Source organism: Hydractinia symbiolongicarpus, chromosome 2 (genome assembly GCF_029227915.1).
Source record: "Hydractinia symbiolongicarpus strain clone_291-10 chromosome 2, HSymV2.1, whole genome shotgun sequence".
NCBI lineage: Eukaryota > Metazoa > Cnidaria > Hydrozoa > Anthoathecata > Hydractiniidae > Hydractinia > Hydractinia symbiolongicarpus.
In genome coordinates, this window is record NC_079876.1 from 32,238,179 (window position 1) to 32,249,708 (window position 11,530).

The 11,530-nt window shown below is 36.1% G+C and overlaps 1 long non-coding RNA gene across 1 annotated transcript; it reads right to left on the reverse strand.

Annotated features, from left to right (window-relative positions):
• Positions 1-1,239: 1,239 nt before the first annotated feature.
• Positions 1,240-9,897, reverse strand: LOC130630688 (uncharacterized). The gene is made up of 2 exons (XR_008982098.1): positions 9,776-9,897; positions 1,240-2,344 (listed from the first exon to the last, which is right to left on the reverse strand). It is a non-coding gene; the product is annotated as an uncharacterized LOC130630688 (long non-coding RNA).
• Positions 9,898-11,530: the final 1,633 nt, after the last annotated feature.

Below are 11,530 nucleotides of genomic sequence, written 5' to 3' on the forward strand. Positions count from 1 at the left end.
AATAAAACGAATATCGCCGGGTGTCTGCGAAAGCCGCCGGCATCTTCTTTTTTACTTAATGCTTTTCAAAATATACCGCCTGAACTCCGGATTAAATCATGGGTAATAATTAAAAATCAGTTTTCATATGGTAAATCTGATTACACGGTAGTAACTTTAGAAGTTGCTCAACCTCGTCCCGAAAGCAACTTGTATATTTTCTGACATCGGGACGGCGATACGAACTTTTTCCCATCCTGATATAAATAAAGAAAAAACAGGCGTTAGGAACGCGATTGGAAGGGGCTAACTTTGGTACCATTAACCTCGTCCCGAGGGCTCTTTTTCAATTATTAGTAATGGGATGGTCCTGGGGACATAGCTGTGGTGCCACTTTAGTATACCAATAACAAAGTGGCAATAATTTCACCTGTACGCCTCTAATTTTTAACCTTAACTACTCGCTATATTGGTTGGCACCAATACCTTTTATTTGATATAGTATCAATACAAATCCGTGGTCGAGTCAACAGTTATTACGAAATTGTCAATTATTATGAAGTTGTCAACCATTATGAGGCCGGTTGCCGTTGGGCGAGTCGCTCATAAGTTGACAAATAATTGATAACAATTTGGAAAATTATTATCAATTATTATCAATTATTATCAATTATTACCAAAAAGGAAAACACACCAAAAACCAAATAAAGCAGCTTCAAATAAAAGAGATTTTTATTCGAATAATCGGTATTTATCCTAATCTTGTTCAAATACTGACAAAAAAACATTTCTAATAAGTATATGAAATCCTACGGTATCAAAGAAAAATGATGCAAATCTATCCGATTATTCATATTATAATAATAATAATAATAATAATAATAATAATAATAATAATAATAATAATAATAATAATAATAATAATAATAATAATAATAATAATAATAATAATAATAATAATAATAATAATAATAATATATATTGTAATCCATACATTCCTTAAATCTAATTTCTATTCCATAACCATGTAGGGTTTGTCTAAATCGTTAAAAAGTAGCACAACTATCGCTATAGCACCCAATTCTTCACATGTTTCATCTGATACTATCTTGGTAAGTTTGTATGACATTATCGATGAGGATTTTTTTGTTATTCCTATTCCTTTTATGAGACATTGGCAGCAATTTTAAATATGTTTAAATGCGTTTTCATTGTATGCAGCCTCCATCTGATGTTACTGACAGACTTCCACGATATTGGAATCAAAATATGGCTCCTGCAGATCTCCATTGGGTCGCCAAACATTTTTTCTGCGGAACAGGAACGCTCGCAACTCCCGTTAGGCTTTGGAACTATCCACAAACCGTTAACTTTTTATTTGCATTTAAACCCAAACCAGAGTCGTATTTCCTGCGTAGGATATATACCTATGGATGTCACGACGCATGTTTGCATTCGATTTTAAGTGCTGCCTGTGACTTCAAGGTCATATCACTGCTGAAGTCAAGAACGTTGGGTAATGGACCAACAGCGTTACACAACACTCTTGTAGAACTCCACAGCGAGTCGTGGATACGAAAAAATGCTGCATTCACCACCTGAAACCGCGCTGGCCAACTGTAAGGAAGGAAGGGGCATAAAAGACTGGAGAAAAGGGGGAAAAGAGGGGGAAAGAGAAAGGAAAAAGAAAAGGCGTAATGGTGTGTTAGTAAGGGCATATGTTACCCGTTTTACATAAGAAATTACATGAACTTATTTTGTTCCTTTTGTGTCCGCTTTACGCCGCTGCTCTAACCAAATGTTATAGGAAGGTGCATCAGGTTCATACGAACAGTATCGTTCCCCTTTATATTGTCCGTGGCCTTCCTTTATTGGTTGATTGCATTTGCGGAAGGTGTACTCTTTTTCTGGCTTCTTCTTTTTCACAGATGTTGTAGGCTGATGGTATGACAACATGTTGGGCATTTGTAGGTGCGGAATTTGCATCGGTAGTTGGGAAAACGATTGTAGAAATGTGGTGGAATGTATGGTTGGCAAAAAGAACTTGGCGCAAGGCATGACATCGGCGCAATAAATTGCGGCTGTAATGTCGGCGGTCTTTGCAGCACCTTTGGTTTAGATGCTCTTTTTCTAGGTGTTTTTTTGGGTGCTGGTGTTGTAGCAGCTGACGCTTCATCTGTTTCATTACAAAGTCAGGTGTTGGGATGGCTCCATCTCGATTTAAGAATTTTAGCCTGGCCATATCGGAGCGATTTTCAGGATCTTTGTAATTAACCACGTCAATGTTGCCTCGTGAGTTGGATTGAGCAGCATGAGGTGGAAGAGCATCTGTAGCTGTTTTCTTGCCGTTGGATAGGTGGACAACCTGAAGAAGAGTTAAAATTTCTTCCCTTCTTGTTTGATTTTTAAACCACAATCGCGAGGTGGTTTCGTTATGGTGTAAAATGTCAAACCAGTCTCCTCCAGCAAAGAACTGTTAAAAAGGCGAGCACGGATGTTGTTGTACTCGCCAATGATCCTCTTCCAGCGGGAATCGTATTTCCTTGGATGCACAGAGCTTCGACGAATTTAATGAAAGAGGTTTACAAATTTTTAAATGGATTGTCACCTCTATATATGAACGAGATATTTTCTGTTAGGGAAAACAAGTACAACCTTCGTTGCTTTAATTTAATCAGGCGACCAACTTGTCGGACAACGTACTATGGCTTAAATACTTTATCAAATATTGCAGGGAAGCTATGGATATCTGTGCCTGACGCTACAAAGAATGCTCCTTCTCTCGAAGCCTTCCGTAGCTCAATAAAATTTTGGGAAGGTGATGTTTGCACCTGTAAAATATGCATGGATATACCATACATATTTTAACTTTACTTATTTCGCTGTTTGCCTTGTTTTACGTTTTGTTGTCGATTTAAATTAGTTATTTAAATACTATTGTATCTATCGACGTTAAATAAAGAGAAAATCAAAAATCAAAAAAAAAATCGATCCTGTTTTTTGATGGCAATAAAGCAGAAAAGGTGCCGGACTAAAAGCATCTTTTTATCGCCACGATCCCTACGTGAACTTCCCGTTTGCGTGAAGAAAACCGGCCTCTCGACTGCCTTTTCATCATGTTTTTTGTATACCAACGGTTTTTTGTCGTATGCCTCAAGATCGTCGTAAAGGGCTTTAACGTTTGTAGCACTGACACTGAAGCCATTTAGTGCCAGCAAAGCACGAGCCAGAACATCAACTTTATGCCAACCAGAAATCCCTCTTCCTTCCTCACTCTTACTTTCTGAATTTCCTTCATCTTCCACGTCGACTACATCCGAAATATCTGTTTGCTACTAAACAGCAAATACATATTTTTTTAGAAGAAACTAAAGCATATTGTGCAGAATGGATTATCTCAAAATTTGATAGAGCTTTCTTTCTAAAGTGAAATAAATTTTGGAGCACCAACTGAACTAGTAAATTATGTGTGACCATGTTGTGATGTAGCCAAACATTTAGGAAAAATCGTTGTAAAACTAAATTTATGATTCGTTTTTTGTCTAATTATATTCTGCCTACATACTCTGAAACTTTAGAATTTTTTTAAAAGTAATAGGGCAACGTCGTGACTTAGTATTAGGTTACAAAAATTTGAATAAATATTATTCCCTACCATTTCAATTCCATAGATTAAAAGAGATAGCTGGAAGTAACCCTGGAACTGAGAAGCCAACCATGCGTTCTCTAAATCGTGAAAGAAAGGTCTCGGCTTTGTTGTTAATGTTGTCGGCACACAAAAAATCAAAATGGCATGCTTTTTAACGTTAATAGCGTTATTTTAACGCTAAATTTTATTATTGTCTTAGCGTTATCATCGCAACAAAATTATATTAGTGTTATTAACGTTATAACGTTAAATGTTAGCGCTAAAGCGTTAATATTAACGCTTTAAATGCTGATTAACGCTAAATGCTTGTTATCAAATTCCCCTGGAAAGTCACATATTTGTACAATTTTATAGACAGCATCACAAGTTATTCAGAAGTGCCTCCAAGAATTGCTGTTAGTGGTGTATGTTCTTAATTTTATTTCTATGCGTATGTCCAACCATAATTCCTGATAATTTATAGTTTTATAGACAACATCAGTGTCGTTGTCATCGGTTGTGCACTTGCCGATTCGTACAAAAGAGCCTGCAAAAAATACTGTAAGTGAATATGTTTTTAATTTAGTTTATCTATTGGTATTTTCAATTTTAAATGTTCAAAATAAATTTATAGACAACAATATCACCATCTAAAACCACCCCCAGAAAGAAGATCTAAAGTTTAGAAAGCCCATCACAAGGAACATTTGAGAAGAAACCTAATAGAGATACTGTGAGCATATTCTTATTTCTATTCTTATCATCTATATTTTTATTTAATATTGCCCAATAATGTACTATTAACTATTTATTAACAACTACTGTGGACTGTGGAAATATTCTGATTTTTATACTGACGTACAGTATGTATTGCTATTTCTATATCTGTTTCTACACTCTTACATATTTATGATGGTTTAAAGTGCTGTTTTTTTATGTGTGCTTATAAATTGGCTAGATTGAGCATCCTCACATTGTTTATAAAATGAGGATGCTTAATGTAACATTTTCCCTATGGATTGACGAGCAAGTCTTTCCAAATAGCATGGAGACTTCTGATCGGTTCCAGAAACCAATGGAGCTTTGGAATTATCCACAGGCTATTAGAAAAACCGGTACAACTAAGCCAACTCCAGAAATTTATCTCCTGCGTATAGTATTTTACTGTGCATGCCAAGGATGATGTATTGATTTGACCTGAAATGTCCAACCAAAATTCGTCTTGTTCTGGATGTGAAGGACATTATTACTTGTCAACAGAAGCAATTGGATGCATTTGTGGGAAAACACTTGTTTCTTTTGGACACCAGGTCTTTGGAGCAGTTGCCCCATAACTTAAAAGTTAAACTCCCTGCTGTTTTGACCTACCACTACGCTTGTGATAACGCAATCACATCACAGATGAGGTCAAAGACATTGGGTAACAGTACTCATGCCCTAAAGAATACCATTTTGGAAATGCATAATGAAGAATGGATTAAACAGCATATGGAATACCTTGCTCATTGTCAAAACCACAAAAGAATTACTTCACTTACGACCAGTGTTGCCATGTCATGTGGGTATGAAGAAGCTGAAGATTTCTGCCTTGTATCAAGAGCACAATAGTTTATTGCAGCATATGCAAGAGATGCTTAGACAGGGCTTTATATATGCTAAGCAGAAGTTACTAGTGTTTTTGCCGAAGTGCTAAAGATGGACTCCATGAAAAAGGTTTTAAGATAATTGTCCAGTATGGCAAGAAACAGTGCAAAATGGGTAACCAACGTTGGGAATTAACATGGTGCTATTCTGAAATGCGTCGTCACGTCTTCAGAGTCAAATAAAAGCCTACAGACAATGGCACAAGGTCTCACAAAGTGATATGCAGGTGCCAATGTTGCACCACCATATGTTACTTATGTTGACTGTAATTGTTATAGTGAGGATATAAAAGGCTTTTTCCATCACGAAAGAACTTGACATATGGCATTTTATAAAAGGGATTGCCTTTGGATATTTGTCTGAAGAACATTCGTTGTATGGTCCATTCATAGAAACTCTCTGCTGCTATTTTTGAATGGGACAAGCAAGATTACCAAGAACTTTTGGCAGTAAAGAAAGAAGAACTTCAAGCTAAAGGAGAAAAGTCTCTAACAAATGATGTCGTTGCTCAAGCAATGAGCTGCCGAAGCATTGTCGTAGACGAAAAAGATCTAATGACGTTACAATAAAGGCCTTAGAAAAGTTATTTTTATTGTACACTGGCTGCACCAAAACGCTGGGAGTGCCTCTCTTTGAATTAGAGTAATCATCAATGGTAACAATGTTTGAATGCCAAAAAATTGACTTGTCTACAAGATCCTAATGTGTCTCTGTATTCTCCAGTGCGTACCATTAGGGCAAACAGGATGTTACGGTGTTTCGCTGTGCAGAAGGTAGAACTTCAGTGGAATCATTTCATTGTCTTTTGACACATTTTATACCTAAAGTGCCAATGCTGTCAACTTTCAAGCATATTTATTAGAAGGTCTTGCAGGATGGATGAAGACAAGGAAATATGCAGCGTTAGAGAAAAGTCTAACAGTTAGAATGCAGAAAATTCACTAGCTGAAGTACAACTATAAGTAATGGAAATAACATATGTCGATCACATTGGCGAACCATGTTTGAAGACTACCAGCTGATTCGCGCCTGCTTTTTCAATATAACATTCTTGTAGAAAGAAATAAGATAATTTTGTTTGAAATAAAAAAAAACAATGTTAATGTTGTGGGCTAAAAAAGACAGATCACGTACGAAAGAGATTGCAGGGTTAATGTTACTGTTAGTTAATTAATGCAGGGTAGGAACAAAAGCACCTGATATTCTTTTCGTTCGTCCTTTTTTGCGATTTCCCCCTTTTCTCCAGTTTTTATGCCCTTTCCTTCCTTACAGTTGGTGCGGGTTAGTCTGGGGATTCATACATTTGAAAATAACCAAAAACCTATTGTTTTCTTTTTGTTGCATATTCCAATTTATTCCAAATTTATGAATAGGTCCTTTCATAGCGTATAAATAGAAATTATAATTTATATGAATAGAATTGGAAATTGCATTGTAAATTTGGAATACGCATTTATCATTGGTTCGTCCTAAATTCGAAGAAAACAAAATAACCGGTCAAAAGCGAAAAGATGCAATAGTTGAAGCAGTGCAAAATTTTGTCCATTTGTTGAATTTTTCTTGGCTTTTGGCTGAAAATATGTGTCTATATGATGTGTAGCAGTTCTTCTTATGCTTTTGAAAGCCACAAAAGGCTGTTTGAGTGTTTGATTTAATAATATCTTTTTGGAATTTATGTATCTGTGTTTGTATGGCTAGCTAGGTGGCACTATGTTTTGGGTCTTTAGGCATCAAAAGTTATTTGTAGTTGCTTCTGTTCTCGGAAGTTTAGGTAGGCTTTAGTTTGTCTCTTGTGGATTAATTAGAAACGTATAAAGTCGTCTATGAGCTCCATAATAGAAAATGTTTGCTCAGCTTGTCTTTTAGCTGCTGATGATAAATATGAAGCCAAGCTTTCAGTTAGTGCTAATACTATAGTCCCTGTGTTTTATAATGTTGTAAATTTGTAGTGTGGTTACGCAGTATTGGTTATTATTGTGGTTGTTTACACCAATACACCGCATAAGTGCTATAAAAGGATTTCTGTTGTCATTTTTTCACGTTAGAATGCCTAAATTTGCCTTGGAGAGGAGATTGTACTTGTTTGCGAATGGAGATTATACGTTTGGTAGGGGACAACAACCGCTACCATATTCCTTTGGGGCAAAAAAGATGGCCGTAAAAAAGAAATGCCCCAGACGCAAGTGTATGTTTGATGTTAAGCCGTTTGGGAATTTCTTAAACAAGTGAGGATTTTGTGTGAATAACGTTCTAAGAAGGAGAAAATTTTGAACACAAGGCACAATGAAATACTCAACCTGTGAAGTTTTAGGGTTAAATCATCGAGGTTTTATTCCTCCAAAGTTACTGCCAAAAAGACAGTTAAACTTCCTTTTTTCAGGAGATGAAACTTTTATATATCTTGAATAACGCATTTACTGAGAAGTTTATCTGTATATGTATACGCATGCGTGTGTTTGATAAACAAACTCCTACTAACTTTAACAAGAAGGGCTAGGGATTTATGTGTACATTTAACTAAACGTTTTTGTGTATGGATTGACATTATATATAATTAATAAATTGACATTTTTGATACTAATTGTTTAAGGTTTTGTATTGTCGTCAAGTACTGAAGAGAATGTATCAACATTTGTGCTAAGAACATCGACATCTATTGTATATTCTTCCTCTGTGGTTGTTCGGAAACAATTTAATTACGCAAAACAAATATCTCCTGAGAAGTTCAGGGTAAGTTCCTAAATTATCATTTATAATATATTAACTTAAAATTTAAAGTTTATTATGACAACAGCATAAAGTTTCATCTTATAAGATTGTTAGCTCAATTGGAAGAACAATCACTTATTTTCAGTGAGAGGTTGTGGGTTTGAGTCCCATGCAGGCCATATTTAACCTTGAAATCTAATTGTTGTTTTCTTAGTCTTTTGATTTTTTTGATAGTATTCTTAATCCTTTAAGTTTCTACTTAGGATTCAAAATCAATTTATTGTATTGTCCAAAGTTTAAACCAAAAAAGATTTCATCTTTGTTACGCACACCAATTTCTACAGTTGGCCCTTGTACAACTACAATTGGGGAACAATTTCAACTGCAAAAGAGGTAGCAATTAAATTTTAATATATATAAGTATGTAATAGTTAAACACATTATTAAGCACATATTAAACTTGTCTTTTTAGAAGTTTGTAACATTTTTAAATAAAATACCATTACCTCGTGACTTAATGAAATGTTTAATTAGGATTCACCATCAGTTCATTTCTGTCAATCAACCTCTGAATTAAAAGAATGCTCAGCGTCATTAAGCATGCAGATTTCTAACAAAGTTTGAGCAACACTTTCACAAGTATCTGAGTATAAAATCTAGATTTTAAGACATAAACAACGTACCTATTTTTTTTTGTATTTGAATATTTGAATGTTATGTATAGTTGTAAAGAATCCTGCAACAGAAGTTTAAAATCAAACGGGATTTACAACAAAATTCGCTTAAATCTCTAATATCAGATGTTGCTGACTATTACTACTTAGCAACTGAGTACCTAATTTGCCCTTGCAGATTCACTGTTCTGGCTTGGGATAATCATATTTTAAATCAGCTTCTTACGGTATACATATGCTTGAGATTCAAATGTTTTATCCCTACTCAAGTCAAGAACGTTAGGTAATAGCCCAACAGCGTTGCACAACACTCTAGTCAAACTGCACAGTGAGTCATGGATAAAAAAAGAACATGGAATATTTCTTTGATTGCCAACAACACCAAAAGAGGTTGTCTTTTTATGAAAATCAAATTTCTTCCTACGCTGTTGCTGATTCCTTTGTCGTGCTACCACAGTCAAAATGGCTTCTGGCAACCTCCAGTCTAGAATGTGAAGACAGTCATTACCTCTGTACTTGGCGTCGTCCTGAAACAGACTTCAGGAAAAACATCCTTAAGAAGCTATCTGGCGAAGCAAAAAGTTCAGCCAGTTAGGTAACGAATGTAGGTAACGAATATGGCGCAAATATGGCAGATAGAGTTGTGGATCAGTATGACAAGGCACGCGTTTCATCTCCTACCATCCTGTGCACATCGCAATCGCACATATTGTATGGGGTACTTTATAAAATTTTTTGCTTTAATACTGTCAGCTTCTTTTCCTTTTTTAAAGTCAAGTTTAAATAAAGCCCTTTACGACGATCTTGAGGCATACGACAAAAAACCGTTGGTATACAAAAACCATGATGAAAAGGCAGTCGAGAGGCCGGTTTTCTTCACGCAAACGGGAAGTTCCCGTAGGGATCGTGGCGATAAAAAGATGCTTTTAGTCCGGCACCTTTTCTGCTTTATTGCCATCAAAAAACAGGATCGTCGAAGCTCTGTGCATCCAAGGAAATACGATTCCCGCTTGAAGAGGATCATTGGCGAGTACAACAACATCCGTGCTCGCCTTTTTAACAGTTCTTTGCTGGAGGAGACTGGTTTGACATTTTACACCATAAACGAAACCACCTCGCGATTGTGGTTTAAAAATCAAACAAGAAGGGAAGAAATTTTAACTCTTCTTCAGGTTGTCCACCTATCCAACGGCAAGAAAACAGCTACAGATGCTCTTCCACCTCATGCTGCTCAATCCAACTCACGAGGCAACATTGACGTGATTAATTACAAAGATCCTGAAAATCGCTCCAATATGGCCAGGCTAAAATTCTTAAATCGAGATGGAGCCATCCCAACACCTGACTTTGTAATGAAACAGATAAAGCGTCAGCTGCTACAACACCAGCACCCAAAAAAACACCTAGAAAAAGAGCATCTAAACCAAAGGTGCTGCAAAGACCGCCGACATTACAGCCGCAATTTATTGCGCCGATGTCATGCCTTGCGCCAAGTTCTTTTTGCCAACCATACATTCCACCACATTTCTACAATCTTTTTTCCCAACTACCGATGCAAATTCCGCACCTACAAATGCCCAACATGTTGTCATACCATCAGCCTACAACATCTGTGAAAAAGAAGAAGCCAGAAAAAGAGTACACCTTCGGCAAATGCAATCAACCAATAAAGGAAGGCCACGGACAATATAAAGGGGAACGATACTGTTCGTATGAACCTGATGCACCTTCCTATAACATTTGGTTAGAGCAGCGGTGTAAAGCGGACACAAAAGGAACAAAATAAGTTCATGTAATTTCTTATGTAAAACGGGTAACATATGCCTTTACTAACACACCATCACGCCTTTTCTTTTTCCTTTCTCTTTCCCCCCTTTTCTCCAGTCTTTTATGCCCCTTCCTTCCTTAAAGTTGGTGCGGGTTAGTCTGGGGATTCATACATTTGAAAATAACCAAAAACCTATTGTTTTCTTTTTGTTGCATATTCCAATTTATTCCAAATTTATGAATAGGTCCTTTCATAGCGTATAAATAGAAATTATAATTTATATGAATAGAATTGGAAATTGCATTGTAAATTTGGAATACGCATTTATCATTGGTTCGTCCTAAATTCGAAGAAAACAAAATAACCGGTCAAAAGCGAAAAGATGCAATAGTTGAAGCAGTGCAAAATTTTGTCCATTTGTTGAATTTTTCTTGGCTTTTGGCTGAAAATATGTGTCTATATGATGTGTAGCAGTTCTTCTTATGCTTTTGAAAGCCACAAAAGGCTGTTTGAGTGTTTGATTTAATAATATCTTTTTGGAATTTATGTATCTGTGTTTGTATGGCTAGCTAGGTGGCACTATGTTTTGGGTCTTTAGGCATCAAAAGTTATTTGTAGTTGCTTCTGTTCTCGGAAGTTTAGGTAGGCTTTAGTTTGTCTCTTGTGGATTAATTAGAAACGTATAAAGTCGTCTATGAGCTCCATAATAGAAAATGTTTGCTCAGCTTGTCTTTTAGCTGCTGATGATAAATATGAAGCCAAGCTTTCAGTTAGTGCTAATACTATAGTCCCTGTGTTTTATAATGTTGTAAATTTGTAGTGTGGTTACGCAGTATTGGTTATTATTGTGGTTGTTTACACCAATACACCGCATAAGTGCTATAAAAGGATTTCTGTTGTCATTTTTTCACGTTAGAATGCCTAAATTTGCCTTGGAGAGGAGATTGTACTTGTTTGCGAATGGAGATTATACGTTTGGTAGGGGACAACAACCGCTACCATATTCCTTTGGGGCAAAAAAGATGGCCGTAAAAAAGAAATGCCCCAGACGCAAGTGTATGTTTGATGTTAAGCCGTTTGGGAATTTCTTAAACAAGTGAGGATTTTGTGTGAATAACGTTCTAAGAA